Source organism: Ambystoma mexicanum, chromosome 6q (genome assembly GCF_040938575.1).
Source record: "Ambystoma mexicanum isolate Mex_15411 chromosome 6q, UKY_AmexF1_1, whole genome shotgun sequence".
Lineage (NCBI taxonomy): Eukaryota > Metazoa > Chordata > Amphibia > Caudata > Ambystomatidae > Ambystoma > Ambystoma mexicanum.
In genome coordinates this window covers 407229452-407251332 of record NC_090937.1, presented here as the reverse complement: position 1 = coordinate 407251332, position 21881 = coordinate 407229452, and the positions used below count along the sequence as shown (strand labels likewise).

Below are 21881 nucleotides of genomic sequence, written 5' to 3'. Positions count from 1 at the left end.
TAGAGGTTTCAGACATGCCTCACAGATAAGAGACAGCCAATGAAGTACTAACTTGCATACATTCTAAAAGTAAAAATGTTCCCCTAACCAAACCCTCCCGAAAATAGGTTTTATGATTTGCCATGTAGGATGATGTTACAGATGATGCATATTGGGGTATAAATGCTTCAAAGCATCAAATCAGCAGATGCTCTTACATCTGGCACTTACATGGGGAATTCTTACAAGTGGTTAACGAATACCATTACTTGGGTTTAAATACCAACAATCATGTCTCTGATCTCCCTATTAGAACTAAAAAAAACAATGCAGATGGCTGTGGCCCAAGCCTGCATTATGCACACAAAATATGATAGATTCTCCATCCTTCCTCTGCTTACATTCTACAGCCAGAAGGTAGTTCCTATAATCACATATTGCACCGTAACAAGCGCCTGGAAATCTGAATCCTTTTGGCTGCAATTAGAAGGCTCATTCTGGAAGAGGTTCTATCATTGACTCAGAGCCAACCAATGTGTATAGTGAGACATGAATTGGGCCTGCTATCTTGAAATGTCTCATATGCATGGATATTGTGCTCCTTATATAAGTAGTGTCAACGTCAAACCCAGGCTCTCCGCTAAATGCCTTATCTGCGTATGTGAACTCCACCAAATATCTTTCCATAGTAATTTGGAGATGAAAAATAATAGATAGATTAGGCAGCTGCTGATATATCTACTGAACTTCTATTGACTAACCCAACCCAAAAACTGTGTCAATCTGACTGGATCTGCAGGAGAGAATCATGCATGACTCACTACCACTTTCCAACTGAACATTGTTCTAGGTACAGGAATGTATTCTTAAGGTTCCGGTCTAACCTGTAGTTAACAAAGGATGTTCATCCCTAAATCTGGCAACATAGGCAGATTCTGTTATGATTCTTCAAAAGGAATAAACATTGAAACATTTGCTTGCCTTTTGCCCAGTGCTACTAGAGAGACGAATACTCTACTTGCAACATCATTTCATGATTATCTAATTTTGACATGTGAGTCTTTATGGGGTAGACTATTTAGCTGTCAGCGAACATGTGTCATAATTGCAATCATTAACTTTGTTATCCCTACATTTAGATTGAATCAGTCTGTGATATGTTATATGTGCAAAAATGTGCTTGTAATATTGAATTTTCCTTTTATATTGTATGTATTACTATATATTGAAAGGTTGATTTTATTTTCAACTATACCAATATTTTCAAAAAATAAATAAAATAATAGATTTTTAATCTCCAATAAAGTTGACTCTATAGAAGCCAGACGGCTTAGAATGTCAGGATCTCCCCCCAAGGGAAGGTTTATAGAATCCTCCAAATCAATAAGAGTTTGGGGGAGTTGTGGAGGAAGATTCCCCCTCAAGGGGGATATCGTTTTTCAGCGATTATACCAGGGTCTTCAGGCCCCCTTCCCCCAACGATGGCCATCATGGACACATCCTGCCCTAAAGCAGGCAGGCTCATCTGATCCCTTATAACCCCTGTTATCTCATGGGCAAGAGGATGGGGTTCTCGGAGAGAATGGAGAGAATAGATCTCCTCTAGGTTACTCTACCAGCTTGTCCACCTCATCTGGTAGATTATACACTGTGGGGACTTTAGCAGCTCCGTCCCTTAAGCTAGTGGTGGGGGAAAGGGAGGGGGGCTATTACCTACCAATAGCTTGGGAGGCTGGATTATGCCCAAGCAATGCTCATAGTAATTTCTATCAATGAAGCACTCTAATACCTTCCATGTAGATCTGTCTGCGGTCTCAGTCAATGGTACTGCTGATGTTACTGGCACAGTAGAAAAATGGACCTGGCGAAATGCTCCTCTTAGTATGACACTAGTAATTGCAGTAGTACAGGTTCCTACTTGGGGGCAGTGTAAGTCTTCGATGGACTCCTGGTCCTGGGGTACAGTATGTTCATTGCCTGAAAGCATTAATGCCCCGTGAGGGTTCAGGTGGTCTGTGGTCCTCCTGGACCATCACTAGGAGCTTCAAATTTGACAATGAGCTTACAGATCCACCACAAGCTTACTCAGTGGGGCAAAGGCCTAACAACCCTTGAAAAAGTGGCTGCTGCGGGGCCTAGGTGCTCAAAGCCCACTTGATGCATGTCTGCCTCATCCTGGGACCTCCCCCCACAGGTTTTCCCTGGGTAGATTTGGCATTTCCCTGCCTCCTAAAACATAGGTCTTTACCAACCACAGCCCTACTTAATCCTGTCTTCAACACCAGATTAGTCCACTGTGGGGAGCCCAGAATGAGACACTGACACAAGGGTTTCATGGTTTTGGTCATACATTTTATTGAAACAAAAAGGTGTTGGAAAATGCCTCTCTGTCCCTACTCTGAGAGGAATTTCCCTACCTATCCCAAAACTAAGGGTCTGTTCGATGTCAAAATGTCCAAAGCAGAATGCCCTGTGTCCACAGTACTTTTCTGGCCCTCATATTCTAAAAATCAACTCTAAGGTGAAAAGGAAAATGTCTTTGGCCTTAAGTAGTGCACAAATATTCAAAAAGGAAATGCGTAAATGCATCACAAATATTCCAGAAGAATAAAGTTCACAATTCACCTGGATTTCTCTTCACTCTGCTTTTTACTTTTAAGAATATCAGTTCCAGGATTTTCTTTTGATCAACAAAACAACTGGTATGTAAAACAATTTGGCTGTTAGTCTTAATCTTGGTAGGATACCTGGTGTACTCTTCTGCCAGGTTTCTTCTCCTTAATAATAATAATAATAATAATAATAATAATAATAATAATAATAATAATAATAATAATAATAATAATTAGCATTTATATAGTGCTACAAACCCTCAGGCATCTGATCACTGCTTATTATTACGAAGAGTGTGTGATACTCATTTATCAACCTTGGAAAGATGAAAAGCTGAGTTTGGCCCTGCCGGTATTCAAACCTGCTTGGGCAGAATCTGCATGGATATCAAAGTGAGCACTCTACTCGCTGAGCTATCTGACCAGCTCAACACTGTCTATGATATGATATGATATGGCATTTATAACACGCCTATACACAAGTGTTTCAACACAGTCTTTGGCTATTCCTGATGTATCCTTATCAGGTCTTCCTCATGTGACATACTTTACACACTGTCCAACCTGACCTTGCCTGGTATACTCTCTTGCCAGGGCTTTCCGCATATGAATACTCTTGCTACTTGAATCTGCCTTGTATACTCTCCTGCAAGGACTTTCTCATATAAATATTCTTGCAACTTGCGATCTCTCCTGCCAGGGCTTGTCTCCCATGCACAATGTGCACACTTACAAACTTGACAGTTCCTTGTATTTACTCTTTTCTGTCTCTTTAAGAAATATTCACTCTCTCGTTATTTCTCATATGCTTCATTTCCTTTAATTTGCCTTCAGTAGGGTTGCCGAAATGTTGTGGTGTCCCTGCTTCCCCTGGGTGGACTCAACAGCTCCCTGTGGCATGCGTTGGCCCTCCCGCAGCAAACCTGCAGTGGCTCTTCAGTGTCCCGCTCGCTCTCTCTGGGTTTCCCGCCTCTGCTCTGTGGATTTTTTGCCCCTCATGGGTCCTGCTCGCTTGCTCTGGGTTTCTGTGTGCTCGAGCGGCGTGGAGGCTGACTTTTGGTGCATGTGAACACTCACAAAACTTTTCCCTCTTCTGGCATCCTTGCAGCATACCATCTCCTGCAGTCTTCTTTCATCTGCCTCTTCTGCTAGCTGGTTGGCTCCACATTCTTTGCACCAGCCCAGCGGTCCCTCAGCCGACACCAAGGGGATATGACGTCCTAAGCTAGCGTCTTCTTTCAGTCAGTTGTTACACTGGTTTAAATCTCCCAGCATCAAGTATGTGTTTGTAACAACTAGAGCACAGCTGGCGCTCCTGCCCTAACATTGATCTTCATTACTTGGTTCAACTTCCTCGTTACAGTACTTTTGTATTCAGGGAAAGGAAAGTCTGTTCTTGATGACTTGCATACTCTGTATGGAGAAGTATTCTCAGTAGCCTTGAAAGGTAGAAGAGGGGAGTTATTACAATTTGCCATAAAGCATGGGGAATGGAGGGAGTATCCTCAAAGGAAAAAGGGGGATACCATGTCTCGTCCAATGATGTTGTGTCACTCCCCTGAGGGTTGCTTTACCCCATGTGATCCTCCATCATATAGCTGCCACCAGGGTCAGGATCAGGTAGAGGCTGCAGTGCCCTGGTCACATGTGGGGAGGTCACCGCTGGGAAAGGAGTGATGACACCATCAGATTCATCACAGCACATAACGTATAGGGCTCAGAGCCTGTATCAAAATGCCACCTAAAAATGCACAAGGGGGTAACTAAAGAAGTAGGAGGGCTTGGAAGGAAACTTCTGCTGCTCAGCTCTGTCAACCACCACAGACAACCACAGGCACCCCAGATGCAGACCTGCCTCTCTACCAGGCATCAAAGCATATGGTGCGCAAATTATACGAAAATGCCAAAGGAGCACCCCATCCTAGTGGCAGAAAGCAAATAAAAACAAACTCAGGGCAAGCAAGGCCAAAACCACAAGCATAGAACACAAACCGCAGGCTGCAGAATGCACTCATAACTTGAGGCTCACTGCAATTGCCACAGATGGTTACTGGTGGCTCTAGCACCTTGTGCTAGATGGAATTACCAATATAGATCTCAGACCAAATAACTGGACAGGCTCAAAGAATATGTCAAAGTACTATTTTATTCTCAATTTAATAAAGCAGGGTCATCTGGCAGATATCAGATGGATGCTTGTACACTCACACACAAACTTGATTACACACCTTAATCGATTTCTACCACTAGAGAAGGCAAGCGCAGGACTATAATATTGGGAGTGGGGAAGGTCCGCAGAAAGGGACCAGCACCATGATAGAGATAGCAACTCATGATCACTATATGTTTGGGGCTTGACTTGAAAGTCATCTATGGCTGCGAATAGATCAAGGTCTATGTAGACATAGTCAGTAATTGCTTTTTACTTATCTCTTGTCCAGGTAATACGAAGAGGAATATCGCCAGGAGTTGGAGACATGATCTAGTTTTACTGCAACAAGAAGGCCAGCCATGTGTCTGCCTCTGGCTAAGGCTTTGGCTGGAATTAGGGAGAGGCTATAATTGTCCCAAATGGGAGGTTCAAGTAGCCAAACCTCTTGTAAGGCAATGATGTCATAGGAATTCAGCGGGTTTGAGGCAATCAACAGAAGATGCTTATAGCCTCTTGTATTCCAGCAGGCAAGATATTAAGTAAAGAAGTTTTGATCCTTGAGTGGTTAATTTTGATTCAGGTGAAGTGAAAACAGGGAATGGTTCAAAATCGGTTCTACCTGACAAGCGTCTCAAAGGCTCCTTAAGAACATCTTAACATTAAACGTAGAGGCCGCGAGTTTGTACTTGTTAGCAAGGCACTCTCATCTAAGAAATCAAACGATGAGGATTGATTTGGCAGCAGTTGTTGCGTGAGCAGGAAACCTAAGCAAAAAAGAGCCTCTCGGGCTTGCCATATGGTGTTAAGAACAATGCCCGATTGTATCCAAAGTCTCACAATCAACAAATCATTCTCATTTAAGAACTCACCTTGTGCTATATCAGAGGAGGAGAGATCGTCAAGCAATGGAATGTCACCAAAGATGCTCAAGATTCTGGTTATATTCAGATCATAGATGGAGATAGGACCACCTCTACAATGGAGACTTAAATGATAACTATAGGGGGTACCTGCAACATTCTTGGGTCTGAGAACATAAGCACTATTCGTTTTTGACAGTGACTGGGGCCACATAATAGGTTCAACTGGGGATGGCAGAGCCCGAGAGTTGTTTACAGTGGCGTGTTTCTGTTTTGGTTTTTAAGAGTTCCAAGCATGTGTAGTTGAATTAATTTGCCTAGTCTGAGGCTATGCAGAGAACAGAGCAATTGACGTTGCAATTTCAGATTGCCTTTCTTCTAAAGTCAAGAAGTTATCTTTGCAAGAGGGCGGGGGAACATGAGAGGAGTCAATGGGAGCTGAAGAAATAATTATTTGAGAAGTCAGAATATGGTTGAGATTTCTTTTGTTGCTATGAAGTGCCACCTCTGGTAAAAGGTCATCTAATGGTTTGTATTGTAAGTTGACCGGACCAGCCTTGAGAAATGTAGAATTACTTCACTTTTTCTGAGCATCTCTCGTTAGCCGGGCTAAGTTTGCATATTTTTTATTGATGCCAGTTGTTGTCTGAGTTTGTTTGTTCAGCTGGGTTAGTGAGTGAATGAAATGGCGGGAGCACGAGCAGTTTGCAGTCATAGATGGCTTCATGTTTTTCGTTTTTTTAAAGACTCTTGAGATTTAATAGGCTTCTTCATCTTGGAGAAAATGGAAAATGCTGGTTTAGTTAAAGATAGTGGCAGCAGAGGCTTACCATGGGGTTGAGTCTCGGGGATTGTAATGATCTTGTCAGCTGATATTGGTAATGCATTAGAAGAACTTTTGCAATGATCATCATGGAGTTGAGAATCAGAAACTGAGATAACCTTATACGTTGATACCGGTACTGCATTAAAGGAGCCTTTAGGGGTTGGAACCACATCCTCTAAAGGTATCTTGCTGTAATTATCCTCAGCGATTAGGATTCTGTTAATCTTCTTCTGATTGGAAGTGTTGTTAACAGCAAGCAAGTCATATTGCAATAATTGCATTAACAAGGCGGGCTGCAAGTTGATTTTCGTTTCTAGATTTTCATAGAATTTAGGCAGGGATAGAAAAGCTGTATTCATGGCACGGAGAGTGAGTTCAATGAAAGAAGAAACTGAGGATTGAGGCGACACGGATTGATTAGATCGCGTGAAAGCTGAACTTCTAGGGGTCGCGTTTGCAAAGGAAAGGGAAAGAACAGATAAGTTGTGTGTAGACTTTGAAAAAATGACTGGAGATTGTGATACATTTGTCGTGGAGGGATGGGGCAGTGGGGCAAGGGGTGACAGAGAAGCTATGTTTACATGTGTAGGGGGAGGAGCATTAGACGCAGTATTGGAAGGGTTGGCACTGTTATTGCTCAAGACAGTTTCAACCTCTGAATTCTGAACAGAGCAAGTTTGATTATATGCAAACATTTCTAAGGCGCTGGGAGATGGTGAGGGACAATTGTGCACCTAAACTACAATAAAAGTGTCACTACAGCCTTCGAGGTTTTGGCATTTAATTTTGTTAACACTTGTGCAGGCATTGCTTCGAGGCATACAGTTGGAAGAGACTGAGGTAAAGGCACTGACGAAATAGTAAAACCAGCCGCCAGTAAAGAGTCTGGTGGAGTGCACAGATCAACTAACAGCAGGCTAACACTAGAACAAACAGCAGGTAGCAGGGCACCGGTTTTAGAAGCAGAGGTAGTGTTTAGAAATCTGGAGATCGATTTAACAGACGTCTCCGAAACGCAAAATCTGCAGATATCAGCTGTTACAGACTGCGAGCGAAGTCGCGTGGTGGAACAACAGCTCTGGGTAAGATTTGAGGTACATGTTACTCGTTTTGAAGTGTGTTTTGACTGATCGAGTAATTTGGAGATTTCCTTTGCTGGGGGCATCGCAGTTTTAGCAAGTAAACGTCAGACATGGGGATACAAAAATGTGCCAGCAAAGATATCATTGCTAATAGGCAGCAGTGATTTAGCAGAATTTTTAAATATTAATTGAAATGAAAATAAAAAGGGGCACTCACTAGCAAACAGCAAACAGTTAAACAGTAAAACAGCTCTTGTCACAAGCACTTCCCACAAATGTGCGTGCGCAAATGCACGTGCCCTCTGTTAATACCGTGCTTCTGGGGGAAGTGGGCAGAGCCAAGCTACTTTAACCAAAATTGCTCAAAATATAGCGGCATAATACCGAAAGAAATAAAGGAGAACAATGTCCAGTTCGAAGATTAAGAGCAGTTTTCAATGCAAATAGTTCAGAAACATTGGAGGGTGATAAATTCACAGTTCTTCTGCCGTACCAGATCGTTTTCTTTTGAAGAGCACTGGAGCCAGGACAGCAAAACAGCACCTGTCACAAGCTCTTCCCACAAATGTGCGTACGCAAATGCACGCGCCCTCTGTTAATATGGGGCTTCTGGGGGAAGTGGGCAGAGCCAAGATACTTTAAACACAATTGCTCAAAATATAGCAGCATAATACCGAAAGAAATAAAGGAGAAGAATGTCCAGTTTGAATATTAAGCAGTATAATACCATAAAACAAATGTGCATCTAACTGAGGGTTCAAAAGTATGAAGCCGACTGGTCTGGAGACTGGATTGAAAATCTCTGTGGGCTGTATCACGAGCCACAACGATATTCTAGAACCGTGCACGTTCCCAAACAAGCGTGTGCACTGCACCAAGGAAAATCTATTTTAGCTCAGCATGGTGAGAAGAAATATAATAGGAACCAGGAATGGCCCTGCTAATGGACTACTTCCAGACCGTTTGCCACCCCTGTCGGAGCTTGGTGCTGAGTTAGGGAATTCTACCTGCTGTGATTCCTTGGTGGCCATACTGGTTCACTTACCGCCCACCTAGGCCCCGGGTTCGTAAGGCATTAAGAATATTGTGGACAACACGATAACATATGGGACACAAGAGATTCCCCCTAAGACTTTTCAGGGGGAAACAGGAACAGAGCAGATTCAATGAGAGGGAAAGGAATTGAGAAAAGCGACCAATAGCCCGATATCGAAAGACTTAAACAGGTTGGATAGGACTTTTTCAATACATACCTGTAATGTGAAGAAATTAACATCGAGGGCGGGTGGGATTATACCCCTAGTAGCCTTGGAGGGAGGATCACATGCTGCCCAAGATCCCCATAATGGGACAAATGGGGGATAGGAAAGGCAGTAAATCAAATAGAGCTCTGCCTTCATATTTCCCCAAGTGGGCTGGCTCTTAGGGGTGATTTGGTCGGCCCACAGACCTGGAGGGTTGGAGAAAGACTAAATTAATCTGCACTTTTAAAGGGCTATCCCATGGAAACAGAACATTCCTATAAGAGGACCTGAGGTTTAGTGAAATTTCCTTTAAGGTATTTTCTTCTGTCCAAATGTTATCTGATTGTTTAAATTCTGGGGATTGTTATGTAGGGATGGGATTTACTAACCCACATTTGAAGGCATGCCTTATCCAATGCAGGGCAGCATTGGCTTCGATGGGTATAGAATATTATTTTGTTGCGAAATTAAAATTTACCACCTGCATGATTTCTGACATAAATCCCTAGTATCGGATAAAGTGGGCTATAAGCACTCCCAATAGGAAGGGGACAACACGCCAACCTGTAACAAACCTTTGAACCAAAGACCTAACTCGGATGTAGGACTACCTAAGGAATTACAAACTGTGGGGTAGGTACTAAAGCTTTCAACACATGCCCAGTAAACAGTTTATGGCTATGTGACTTTTAACTCCCCAACAAACCCCCCTGCCCCACCCTCAAATCTTTAATTTGGAGCCTGGAAAGCAGGACTGCTTGCAAACATTGTTTTCTTGCAATGTGGCAAGGTAGATGATGTGGATGGTTTATTCTTCTGAGGTGCCTACAATATTTTATACCTTCAGTAGACGTGGTCCCAATGAGAGATTTGTATAAGGGGTTATAATAGCTCTTCCATCTATGCCTAGAAGGGGCCTAGCCGGAGGCCTAATGGAGGTACTTAACCCTAATAAGAAGCTCATTACAACTTAAGCCAGAAAGAGTAAGCCTGGATACAAAAGATACTTTTGGGGTTGTCTTGAAAGATGAGGTTGATCAGGAGGTGTTGCTATTAGTAAATTACTATTTTCCTCCAAAAAAGCCTGTTAATGATACACTAAAGAAAATGGCAGAGATACATTTCAGTCATAGGAGTTGCCCCTCGCTATTAATTGTGGCTCAATGAGAAGGATGGCTGTGGAGAACCAGCTATTTGAGGGCATATGCAGTATCACACCCTTGAATCTTAATAACCACAGACAAGATAGCCGGGGGGAGTGCTTGATTCCTTTATGGATGAAAACTGTCTGGTGGAGCTTAATGGCAGATGTAAGGGTGACAATCCACCTAGGTGTTCTTAGGAGTCGGCTCATCTATTTTGGTATATTGTTTAGTTGATTGTTGTTTTTTCCAGAGGATACTGTACTTTTTGGTAATTAAATGCTCAGATAGGGACCACTTCCCTCTTACCTTTGTGGCTAATCTTCACGTTCAGATATGCTTAAGCCCCCGTCTTTCACCATCGCCTTCACAATGGACTACAAGGAAAGTAGGAAAAGCCATTTTTGGAAAAATTATTATTCTCCCATCAAGATCAAAGCAGACAGTCTACTGGGGGGAAATGGCCACAGAGATACATCTTTTCTAGAATTCCAATCCTTTATGGAGGACATTAGAGAAAGATGTGTGCCTTCTTTACACAACGTAGGGATATCCCAATTGGAAGGATGACTGCAGTGTGTTTACATTTTTGCTAAATTAATCTGTTAAATGGGGGATAATGAGTGGAGAAGCTTTGCCATACTCAAAATATTATGAATCCCTTTTGAAAGAAAATAAAAAATTGTATACAATCAAACTATTGAACCTGATTGAGGAGGCTGTCTTGAATAAAGTTGTTAAAAATGTTAGAAATTGGAGGCCTTCAAATTTGATGAGTCAGCAGGAGGCATGAGGGCCGAGGGTGGGGGTCATCTCTCTGGAAGACTGGGTTAAGCATAATAAAAGTATTTTTTACCAAACATGGCTAGTCGATGATGGCAGGACAAGCCCTCACACAGGTGAGGATATAGTCTCCTCTGAGGGTGGGAAGTCGCCCTCACAATCAAAACATTGGCACTGGTGAAAGTCGCCACACCAGAAGGTTTTGTCTCTGATATGTATACATGATTTTGGGAATGGTGGACTCCTTTACTGATGAGGCTTTTTAATGCAGTTTCAAAAGAGGGGGATGTGACTGAATCCTGGAGTTAATTATCTTGATTTAAAAAAAAAGGCTCTACTGCAGACCCAAATTGTTACTGACCCATATCATTATTGAATACGACAAATCAACCTTTTTTGTAAATGTTTGATGCAGAGGTTGGAAGAATGGACTGAGAGTAATCACGTATTGAGTGCCACTCATGCACGGTTTAGGAAAGGTTGTTCAACTTTTGACCATTGTTTTATCATTCATATTTTAATTGAGAAGTACTGTAAGGTTAGAGGGGGCAAGTTATATGTAGCGTTTTTAGACATGGAAAAAGTGTTTGATTATATAAATAGGAGCAACCTTTGGAAGAAACTGAAATAACTTAGGGTTTCAACTGCATTGTTAAAGTTGATACAAGTCTGTTAATGTGCCAGTTAGGCGGTAGTATATTGCCCATCCAAGGGAAGGTTTACCCAGGAATTTAATACTGATAAGGGGATAAAACAGGGATGCTCATTGGCCCCGCTTTTACTTCTTCTTTTCCTCTCAGATTTTAGCCCTGGAGAGAGCGTCGAGTGAATTGTCCCACTGTCACTACAAAATGTGCCATATGGTTTGCTTCTATTTGCCAATCAAACAGCTCTATTGGACCTTACTCCAGATGGGGGTTGCAAAGGAGCTTGGAGTATGCAGCCAATTATTTCCATTCTAATGGCCTTAAGATTAATATGATGAAAATTAAAATATAATGGTCTTCGGGAAAGGTAAAAACAATTAAAAGTGGCGTTTAATGGGCCAAAACATCAAAGTGGTGAGCTATTTTTGTTCTTTAGGGCTGACCTTCGATAGTTGGGTTATGCATATTAATGCTGTAACCGCAAAGTTAAGGTAAAGCATGGGTGGCCTGATTTCTATTTTATTATAAATACAGGACCAAGATCTGAAATAAATGCTTGGAAGTTTATAGAGCCAAAGTAGGGACAATGGGCCTCATTACAAGTGACACGGTCTGGAATTAAGCTGCCGGTAACAACAGTTACTGCCACCTTTTCCGGGCCGGGTTACTCCAAGTCTGCCGGTAGGGTCTCTGAATTACCAGCAAGCGTGACCTGCCGGTAGTTCGGGCTCCTACCGGCAGATTTTTCACTGAAGCATCAGCACCACTACTTACGGTGCCGGTGCTTCAGTATTCCCATTCCCGTGGAGTCCTGTCGGAATCAGAATTTACCGTTACTCCGCCACCCGTAATAATCCGGTATTACCAGGATATCAGGTGGTTGATATCAGGTGGGGGAAATGGTAATCCGAGGTTGCCGGTAGGTAGCAAAGATGGGAAAGAAATGTGGGGGTTTGCAAAATGCAACCAACTGGAATTAGTCCAGAATAAAATGATAAACAAAAATTAACCGCCCTTCACAGAGGGCGTACCAACCAGTGCAATTAGGGTGAAGTTGGGAGACCCAAGTAAAGCTATACTGGCAGAAGCTTTTTTCAGATGCATGTGTTAGGTTAGAGGAACCTCAATATTCAGAATGCTCTGGCTGAGATTATCTGCTCAGAATACAGGGGGGTTATAAATAATACAGAAAGGGCTGTGCCATTTTGAGAAAATTGGGACACAAGGGTGTGAATGAGTTGTCTGCTTGGGAATTTTTTTTTATTAAAAAGGAGCTGATGAGGAAAGCAATGGGACTCGATAAAAAATCAGATAAGGCTAAGGTGCGCGCCTTACTATCTGTCGCATTCTATAGGACTATCCGGCTGCTTTCAGATGTGGGAGGAGATATCAGTAAAAATATGTCATACAAATGTAGGAAATGTATCCTGACAATTAGATGTAATGTCCTCGCATTGAATGCTCATATTACCTGTGAAAAGGGGTTGGCAGCCATAACATATAATTGTGGAATGGGAGTTGATGAGGACTTGGGGCATTTCCTGCTAATCTGTGATAACTATTATGCAATATGGAAAAAGTGGCTTGGCCTCAATTTTTAATGGCTCAAATTAAAACTAGAGGCCCTTTCTTATATAATGTATTTTAGTAACAAGGGCTGTATTTGTAGCATGTGTCAGTATGTTTGAGAAGCTTTTATTTGGAATGTTTTATTGAAGAAAAGAAATTAAGAATTTTAGTTGTTTTTAATCTAGTTTTGCTTTTATTCAATGTAAGGGTTTTAAGGGTTCTTTTTATTGTTATTAAATTTGGAGCAATAGGGATATTTGAATGTTGGGATATTTGAATGCTGTAACTTTTGTACATGTTTTATTTTTTAAACTTCAACTTTATTGACATATTATAAAATTATAAAATACAATATAGCCATATAAAAAAACCCAAAACAAAAAGTACCACTTAATAATGTCCCACCATAACATCTTCATTATATACGCCTATATCATTTGCACCTCCCCTGTCCCCCACCCTCCAATCAAACTCCAACCACTGCCCAACCAGATGTAAACTAAAGATATTGAGGTCTGTCCCGACCGTTCCACATGTCCACCCAATTTACTCTCTTTCCTCTTTGTATTTAAGCGTCCACCCCTTTCCACACCATAAAATGCATTCCCATCCTCTCTTCTTCCCCACTTCCTACCCTCCCCCTCAAAACCTCTTGTCTTACGAGTCACACTTCAATCGGCATATATCTGGACCGAAATTCCACCTCAAGATGTGCCCCCCTAGCATGTATAGCCGCTGTGATCCTATCTATCACATATATGTTCTTCCCCATGTTTATCCACTCCCTCTTAATCTGGAGCAACACTCTTTTCAAATGTGTCGCTAAACAAGGCCTTCCTGCTAGCAACAAACAATTCGGAAAATGCAGAAGACTATTGCATTCTCCCTCATTCCCTTCCAACCCAAATCGAACCAATAGCAGTGTCTTTGTTCTGAGGACCCCTTCCAGCTCTTGAATCCACTCCAGCACCCCCTCCTAGTAAATTTGCACCTTCTCACACCTTCACGACATATGCCAAAAATCAGCCCACTCCCCACATTCATGCCAGCAAAGACGACTCGCCCCAGGAAACATCTTAGAGGAAACATCTTAGAGAGGTGTACTGGATCATACTTCCATCTGTGGAGTATTTTGATCATGTGAAGTTTATATTGGCAGGCAAATTAGACCTTGTATGCCCTTCAACAAATCCTTTGCCATAGTGCATCGTCCACTTCCAGACCCAACTCTCTTTGCCATCGTAACCGTAGTTTCTCCGTACTCCCCTGCCAGCTTCCACCAAATGCCCCTTATAGGGATGAGAACAACCCTTTAATTTCCCTTCCTGAGTCCAACGCCTTCTCCGAAGGGGTTACCTTCCCTGGTATCCTTTCTTCCATGGTTGAACTGTGATTACCCCTTTCAACTGCAATTATAAAAACACTGACAACTTTCTTATTCCTTACTCCCCCTCCAGATCCACCAGTGAAATAAACTTGTCGTCCGTTGTGAGACCCACCTTGAATCAAGTCTGAAACATATCCAAAGTCGGAATCCGATCCCTCACCCCCGGGACCCACAGGTGGCTCATCTCAGAGCTCTTTCTCCATATATTCCAAATGACCCCTAAAATGGGGTGTTCCCTGATCCTCTTCAGTGTTTGGTCTCACTGGACCCATATCCATTCTCCTACCGTTGCTGGCCTAAAATGGAAAGTATCTAACCCTACCCATTGACAGTCCCTTAGTTCCCTCAGATGCGTAAACAGGACCCTAAACTGAGTCAGCTTGTAATAAAGATAAATATCTGGGAAACCAACTCTGCCTCTTTCCTTCCGAAGCGCCAAGACCTCATATGCCTACCTTGCTTTCTTTCCCTGCCACAAAAACTTCAAAAGGAAGGCCTTAAACTAATGAAACATAAAGTCTGGAATCTGAATCGGGATCATCCGTAACAGGTATAATATTCTGGTGAGGAATTTCATCTTAATATTGTTCAATCATTCCAACCATGATATGGTCAAATTAACCCATTTCTCTAGGTCTGCAAGCAACTTCGCTAGAAGTTCAACTCATATAGACCACCCGCTTCTCTCGTGCCATTTATACCTAGATAACGTGTCCCTCCTTGTGTTCCCCTTATGAAGTCCACCTGATCAAGGTGCACCAAACATGGATATGCCCCTCAAGTCTTGACGCCAGGACTCAAGTAAATAACTTGTAGCAAAATTGGGCGATATGAACTGCATACTCAAGGTTCTCTGCCCTCTTTGTGTATCACTGAAATCAGGGCAGGCACAGACATCTTTGGAGCTCTTGCAGTTTCCAGGATGCTATTGAATCATTTTACTAGATGTGGGACCAGCATCCCAGCAAATGTCTTATAAAAACCAGCAGTGTACCCATCTTCTCCCAACACCTTTCTGAATTGCAATTTACAGATTGCCAGCGAGATCTCATCTCCTCTAATGGGGGCATCCATTTCCCTAGCTTCCTCTAGGGTCATCATCGATATTGACACTTCGTCCAGGAAGGCTTCTATGCCCTCCCTGTCTGGTTGGTCATTCCCCTTATAAAGGTCTTCATGAAAGTCTTTGGAAATCTGAACTATTCCCTGTGATGAGGTCTCTAACGTGCCCCTTGGTTCCTCCACTACGGATATCCATCTGTCATCACGCTGTCCACCTAATCTCGCTGCCAGTAGGGCATCCGCATGTCCCCTTTCTCATGATATTTCTGTTTCAGGAACTGAAGCTTCCGAATTATCTTGCCTTCCTCCAACAACTGAAGTTCCTCTTTCTCGCCCCTCACTTCGTCTATCCATTTCCTCGCTCTCTCCTCTGACGCCTGTATCTGCTCTTCCATGACCCATATCTCTCTGCGCAACCTATTCTTCAGCAGAGACCCCTCTCTCTTCTTGCGTGCCCCCTCCCTTATCAAAAGGCCCCTCCATGTCACCTTGCCCACATCCCATGTCGTACCTTGATCCACCTCTCCCATGTCATTCAAAAGAAAATACTCCTGGATTGATCCCTCAAATTCCTCTCGAAACACATGATCCTTCCATAGGGACACATTGCATTTCCATATCGAGTTATTAGGGCCTAAGTCCTTTCATGACAAATCTAGGGACACCAAATAGAGATCCCTTGAGATACAGAGATAGTCTATACACGTATAGGTCCCATGGGGTGTGCAGTAAAAAGTAAAACCACTTTCTTGAAGGTGAACAAAATTGCCACACATCACGTAGGCTGTGTAAGTTCAGGCAAGCCTGTAAAGCTTCCTGTAAACCTTCCGCACCCAACAGGGAGGCTCCCATTCCAGTCAGTTCCATGGCTCTTCTATCAAACTGTGGATTTGCCCACATGTTGAAATCCTCCCCTACAACTAAATGTCCCTCCACCTTATTCAAAGCTTTCACCAACATGGGCTTAAGAAATTGTATTGGAGTATTGCCCTCCCCTCTTTGTATCGCCAGAACTTCCCCATCTCCATCGTCAACCTCTTATGTATGAGGATACCAACACACCCTTTTTTCACCTCTCTCGACCCCCAATACACCTGACCCAGAAGGCCACATGGGATCTTCCTTTTCTCCCCCTTGGAGAACCTCGTTTGCTGAAGGAATTCAGGTGGCCCCAGCTGGTGGAGTGTTCAACTTCCTAAATTTCCTCCATCCGGGAACCCTTTGCCTGTTCAGCCCTGTTATGTGCCACTGTCTGTCATCAGGGCCCTTCAAACTTCCTTCTGGTGTGGAATCGTCCTCTCCCATCAGTTCTCCCATAACTCTCTGTATATCTGTGACCAGTTTATAGCTATATTCATCCACCTCAAATGAAATGGAGAAGGGGAAACTCCACCTATATCTGACTCTGTTCTCATTCAACCATTTCTTAAGGGGCATGCATAAACGATTATTTGCCAATGTGAGTGAGGACAGATCTTGAAAAATTGTAATATTCGCATTACCCAACATCACTGTGCCAACCTCCCTGGCTTTTTTCTAGTATGTTCTGCTTTTCTGGATAGTTATGAAAGCGAGCCAGGACCGACTTCAGACCTCTACCTGTCCCACCAGCCCTCTTAACCCTGTCAGTCTTGTTTTGTCTATGGTGTCATCCCCAAATAAAACCTTTGGTGCCACATGTATGACCCTCCACATGTCCCTTTCCGTGTTGCCTTTTTTCTCTGGCACACCAAAAAATCTCAGGTTATTCCTCCTCTCTTGATTCTCAAAATCATCCATCTTGAGGGTAATTTCCCCCTCCCTTGTCTCCAGTTCTGCCATCCTCATATCAATCTGGGTTTCCAATGTCTTGAGGGATGACTGGTTATTTTCCACTGCTTGCAGCCTATCATCCATTGTGTCAATGCTGACATGGATTTTGTCCACTTGTCTTCAATGTCAGCAATCATTCCCCGGATCTCTTCCAGTAATGAAGAAATGTCCCCCTTTGTGGACACAAGGTCTTCACCTCCCACCAATCTGGTGTGGCACTCTTCAATCCCGGACTCCTGGGGTATTCAAATCACTGCAGTTTTGATTTCCGGTCCATGTCAAATGCAGAGACCTCCGTCTGGGACAGGCCTGTGAGCCTCTCGACCGCAGCCCCCAATCTCTCCGCAATTGGAAAGCTCCCTGATCTTCAGGAACACCTCATCAGTATTCCTCTAGGGATATGCCCCTGTAGGGGACCTACAAAAACTCAGTTAAGGTTGACCACTGCTACAATTCAGTCTCTGTACCTACTTTTCTAGTTTTTCAACCATTTGTATCCCAATCACCTTTCAAATGCAGCGTGGCTTTACAGATTTTCCACCACTTGGTGCTCAATCAATGCAGGGGTCTGGGCTGCCGTACCTCTCCTCCTCAGGCTTCACCACTAGTCGTTCCCTGATCACTATCCCTTACCTCTACAGCTTCTACTGTCTTTAGAAGCCAGCTAGCCTCTACCAACCCATTGGGTGTCACTCGGGGCCTCTCTCCACGAAGCCTTATTACCACATCTCAGCCACCAGATCCTGTCCCTGTGCAGATATTCATCCAGTAAGGCTGGCACATGCCCCTAGCCATAGCCTGGGGGCCTAAACCTTAACAAACTGCCTCAGGGTCTGGGCTTACCACCTCTCACGTGGGAGACCACTGCCCTGCCACTTAACTTGAGCACAAGTCTTCATTTCTAATCCTCAACTTTACAGGAGGCCGATGATCCTCTTTGTGGCTCTTATGGTCCCTCAAAGCCACTGCACCTCCTAACACTCATCCATGTCTGAAACCATTCCCAGTATCAAACCAACTGGGGACTGCAGTTCTCTTATGTCACACAGCACTTAGGCAGGATTTTACTCCTTCAGTACCCCCCACAGATGGGGGCCCACAACGGACACCTGTCCAGCACTCCTCACGTCTCAAAATCCCCGTCCTGATGGTTGTGTAGCTTCTGCCGGACCAGGAAGCACTCTCCACGCCCAACGCCACTCCGGGGACTCCTGTGCGAGTGATCAGCCTGGAGTGCTGTGTTCGGGGAAATTCTTGTGATTTCCCGCTGATATCTCTGTTGCGCCGTATCTCTGTCAAATCACCACTGATCTTCTTTAAATTTCAGGTCAGCGCACCCAGCATTCTCTTAAACTGTGTGGCTCAGCAGGTGCCTGACTGTAGGGGTCTTAAGTGGGGGCTCTTCACACTTTCCGACTGGGAGACTCGGGAGAAACACGCCCATGCGGCCAACATAAGCGTGCCCCCTGGTGGCATCCACTATTGCACATTTTTTAATGGAGAAATACGCATAGAGAAACCTAATGCAATGTAATGCAATGGTCTGCTTGTTCTCCTAGGCAGACATATGTAACACTTTAAATTTGAATTGCTTTGACTGGGCATCTTTTTCGTTACTGCTATTGTGTCTCTTAGGGTGTTATGTAAATGTTCCAGTATTGCATCCATTGAATGCAGATTGCAGGATCGTTATTATCCTATGGATTTAATCTGCATTTCGTCCTTGGACAAACATATATTTCACAACAATTGATTACAAACTGACCTAACAACCAACTTGACTAGCAGTGACACTGTTAGATTTGGTTTTTGTGGCTAAGAATGACCTATAATGTGTGGTGTTTATTGTGTCTTTGTTGGGCCTGTGATAAGCTGCTGATATTAAAGATCTCATAGATTGATTTGAGTAATCAGGGTGATGGGTGAAGCAACAGAGTCCGCCCAAACATTACAATCTCCCAGAATCACCAAAGATTTAAGATGGGTTGTGAACTTTGGGAGAGGCAGGAGGACGGGAAACTAGAAGGCAATGCTGCATCATATTTGAAGTAGAGCAACATTTAGCAAGTAAGTGTTCAATTTTTTCCAAATGCAGGACAAGTTCGTGGTATTGCAGAGTTGATGTTTTTTTTTGTTTACAATTAAAACAGCCACCTTGCCATTTTCCTAACCTTTTTGTTGTAGTTCTATTAAAGGCATTCTGGTGACAATGCTTAGGATTTTATTACAGAATTAATAAAAGTTTCATCTATTGACTTGGAAATATCCACCACCACCACAGCAGTGAACAGATTCTAAGGACAATTTATTGGTGCTGACACACATGCAGATGCTGATTCCTTTTGAAGCAAGATGCTTACATGGCAAGAGCATCACGTACAAGCGGAGGGGGGAAATGTAACCCGCGGTAATGCCCTTATCTTGCAGAGCATACCGTATGTCTGCCTATGCATGTTGCCCTGCATCAAGCATGACATGTGGAGGCCACAGAGGTGTTCAGAGTAGTGATTGGGCAACTGCTGGTTCTATAATGTTTTAGCTGTTGTAATATCATCCTGGCTGTTACATGACCCAACCACCAGGTGGATTTCAGCAGTACACCAAGACCAAGTGATACGTTTTTCTACAGCTGTGGGAGTTGGGGATGTTGGGGATGTAGCAATGTACGGAAGTTGAGTGGTTTCTTTTACATCTCCATGTGCCTTAGTTTGACCTCATTACTTGAAGCTTGTATTCTTGCCAATTCTTGCTTCCAGTCCTGAACATCTTTGGTGCCCACACAAACCAGCGGATGGTCTAGCTACTGAATTGCAGCTACTTGCAACCATGAATGATTTGTGCTCTGATCTCCAACAGGCTGGTGTAGAATATTATGGATGTCACCTGGTATCATGGACAATATCGAAAGTTGTCCATACACTGTGTGCAGTGTGCCCATGTTTGCATTCGACCACTCCTAGTCAGCATAACTTTGTGACTGTTAGAAGTTGAAAGAGCAATTGCATAAGACATTTGTAATCTTTGTGGAGTTAAGCAGAATATATTCTTTTTTTCCCTTTTCCAGGATGCAGCTGCACCTTCAAATTTCTTATGGAGGCATCCCAGCCATACCTTCCACTATAATCCAATGGTGGAGCTGTCTGCTGATGGCTAGAATGGAGGATTGAGCTTCAAATGCTAATTTATTTAGTCTGTTAATTTGCCCATAATGCTAATATTTCACGAGTTCCCTTTTGTGGTGTGCTTCTTTCTTACACACGTGTGTATGTGTATGTGTATTATTTTCAATGATTGTTTAGAAGCTGTGGTTGTATCCTTGTTGCACCCCGCGTTAGTGACGCCTCTTTTGTGTACTTTACTTTCATCCGATTTTAATGTAATGGCGTCATTATTTACTGGGGTAAATAGGTGCTGGCTCTTGGTGTGGTTTATCCTCACCGGTATGTAACATGAGGAGACATCACAATGACACAAGCGTGGTGTTGAGGGTTCCAAAAACAGCCAGATTCCAAGGGAATCCACTCTTGGGTTTATGCCTGCATCAAAATCTCATGCAGGCATATAAAGCATTAATAAAGCATATGACCTTTAGAGGCAGAGGAGGAATGCACAGCACACATATAACCTCTGTTCTGTGCCACTTCTCTACCTCCAAATGACAGCACAATGCCATGAAGTGTAAAAGTAAAGCAATATATGGCTAATTACTTTTTCCCCCCATACTTTTGTATTCTTCGTTTGGAAAAAGGGTTCCCACAGTGAAACAAAAGGTAAACGCTTTATGAAGTTGTTGCTTTTAACACGAAACGAAATGTAGTTACCTGTTCAAATGTATCAGCCATCAACAGATCGAGGACCTATCCAGAGCTCTCAATGGGTGCTGTGACAACGGTGAGTAACCTAGCCTAACCTAGCCATTTCTGGTTGTATTACTTTAATTGTTCTGAATGGCTTTTGCTTTTCCCTTTTACGAATACCGGACTACAAGATAATGATTGCAAAGAGGTATATAGGACTGGGGCAATTACTTGGAACTGGCTTGGAACCACTCGAGGGTTGCGCCCATTTGTCCCCTGTGATCCTCTATCCCATTCACTACTCTTATTTCACTATGATAACATGCAATCACATTTCAGATCTGCAATGCCTCTAATTTTCAATATTATTCATCAACACATTTTCAGACCACATACGATTTCCATCTGCAACTATATTTCCCAAATGTGTGCTGGCTTATCTTCTGGAGAGTTTGCAAACAATCGGATTCACAAAGATTTGCACTTGTCCCCTTTAGGTGATGCTGTAGGCATGTCTGATTTACACCTGCTAGCTTATACCCGTTCATAAAGTATACAATTCAGGAATCTTGAACGGGTCAAGAGCAAATCTTTTTTAATTGCATCTACAGGTGAGCAGCTAGAGGATTTTCCGTGCATCTGTAGGCTTGCACCGGATTTAAGCTTTGGTAATCAGGTAAAAGGCAGCAAATGTAAAACCGAGATGCTCATTATAGTTGAACCACTGCATAGTCACATGTCCACATGCCTTTACAGTGTCTGTTGAAATTAAGTTTACAGTTATTGAAAAAGGGTTAGCAAATGTAAAGAAATAAGTGTTCGATTGACATTGCGGAAATAGCAGACTGGATGGCCATGCCCTGCTGAGTAAATTATGGGCAGGTATTCAAAGGCAAAATAATGTATTAGACAGAACAGTAATGTATT

General features: G+C 43.0%; 1 protein-coding gene across 2 annotated transcripts in view; it reads right to left on the bottom strand.

The window, feature by feature from the left end:
* SVEP1 (sushi, von Willebrand factor type A, EGF and pentraxin domain containing 1) overlaps positions 1-21881 on the bottom strand; it is a 1471106-nt gene that overhangs the window by 674243 nt on the left and 774982 nt on the right. The window lies entirely within an intron of this gene.